The 1,888-nt window shown below is 38.6% G+C and overlaps 1 pseudogene across 1 annotated transcript; it reads left to right on the forward strand.

Moving 5' to 3' along the window:
- The first annotated feature begins 832 nt into the window (after positions 1-832).
- LOC111549718 lies at positions 833-1,571 on the forward strand (annotated as a pseudogene). The gene has a single exon (XR_002733812.1). The product of XR_002733812.1 is annotated as a transcription initiation factor IIA subunit 2 pseudogene (transcript).
- Positions 1,572-1,888: the final 317 nt, after the last annotated feature.

Here is a 1,888-nt window from a genome sequence, read left to right on the forward strand (position 1 = left end):
GTTAATTTTATGTCAACCTAGCTAGACTATGGTGCCCAGTTGTTTGGTCAAACACTAGTCTAGAGGTTGCCATGCAGGTATTTGTGGATGTGGTTAACATTTACACTAAGTTGTCTTTAAGTGAAGCAGATTACCCTCTATAATGTGAGTAGCCCACATTCAATCAGCTGAAAGTAATAAAAGCAAAGACTGAGGTTCCCAAAAGAAGAAATTCCTCAAAACTGCAACATGGAAATTCTGCCTGAGTTTCCAGCCTGCTGGCTTACCCTACAGATTTTCAATTTGCCAGGCCCTACAATCCCTTTAGCCAATTTCTTAAAACAAATAAATTTCTTAAAACAAATAAATTTCTAACTATATAGATATATATAGAGATATAGATATAGACATATAGAGAGAGATCTCATATTGTTTCTGTTTCTCTGAAGAACCCTAATACAAACGGAAAGTGAAAACAGGCCTGTTGTAGAAGTCACTGGAACTCTTTGTTGACAACCAGCAGGTGGGATAAAGGACCCACTAGAACCTTGCTCAGTGCACTGTCACTCCCCATCCTAACCCTACTTTCATGGCCCTGAGGAACAACCTCTACAGAACCTCAAAAGTTCAGTCACCCTCCTTCCCTTGCTGCCATTTTAGAGCAGAAGATGAAAGGGACCACGATGGTCACAGTTCATCCCAGAACTAGCAGTAAATGCTTACAGGTATGGGGTTTCTTTTGGGGGTGATGAAAATGTTCTGGAATAAGACAGTGGTGTTGGCTAAACAACATTGTGAATGTACTAAATTCTACTGAATTGTTCACTTTAAAATAATCAATTTTAGGGTTTTCTGCGGCGGCTGGAGAGGTGGTCAGGGAAGTAGGAACCTCCTGCCAGGGTCGTGGTGGCTTCTTTCCGCTCTGCGGCGGGAAGCGCCTTCCCCACAGGACATCAATGCAAGCTTGAATAAGAAAAACAAATTCTTCCTCCTAAGCCATGGCATATCAGTTATACAGAAATACCACTTTGGGAAACAGTCTTCAGGAGAGCCTAGGTGAGCTCATACAGTCTCAACAGATCACTCCCCAACTTGCCCTTCAAGTTCTACTTCAGTTTGATAAGGCTATAAATTCTGCATTGGCTCAGAGGGTCAGGAACAGAGTCAATTTCAGGGGCTCTCTAAATACATACAGATTCTGCGATAATGTGTGGACTTTTGTATTGAATGATGTTGAATTCAGAGAGGTGACAGAACTTACTAAAGTGGATAAAGTGAAAATTGGAGCCTGTGATGGTAAAAATACTGGCTCCAATACTACAGAATGAATAGAAAAAATATGGCTTTTTTATGCCATCTTCTGTTATTCATTGCTTTCGAAGAGAAGCATAGAAGAGACTTTTTATTTATTCTAGAATTGCAGAAATGACTACACTGTGCTATACCAGAGAATTCCAGTAGAAAGAAACTTATAACTCTGTAGCCTCTTACATTACCTTTATTATACAGCATGAAAAAAATAACTTTTTTTAAATGACAAAAGTTGTTGCCTGCCTAAGAACTTTCTTTAATAAATTCATTTTAAAACTCTGGAAAAAAATAATCAATTTTCTGCTACATAAAATTCACCTCAATAAATTATTTTTAATTATGATTAATAATATGTGAATTTTACCTCAATTTTTTAAAACTGCAAGATAAAAAAAATTTTTTAAAAAAAAGGGAAATATCTCCACCTTCTTCCTCCTGGAAATGAGTTTGCTTGTAGAAAACACAAGATCTCAAGGCAGGGTGCAGTGATTCTTGCCTGTAATCCCAGCATTCTGGGACACCAAGGTGGCTGGACCACTTGAGGCTAGGAGTTCAAGACCAGCCCTGGAAGCATAGTGAGAGCCTATCTCTACAAAAA

The sequence above is a fragment of the Piliocolobus tephrosceles genome, chromosome 7 (genome assembly GCF_002776525.5).
Source record: "Piliocolobus tephrosceles isolate RC106 chromosome 7, ASM277652v3, whole genome shotgun sequence".
NCBI lineage: Eukaryota > Metazoa > Chordata > Mammalia > Primates > Cercopithecidae > Piliocolobus > Piliocolobus tephrosceles.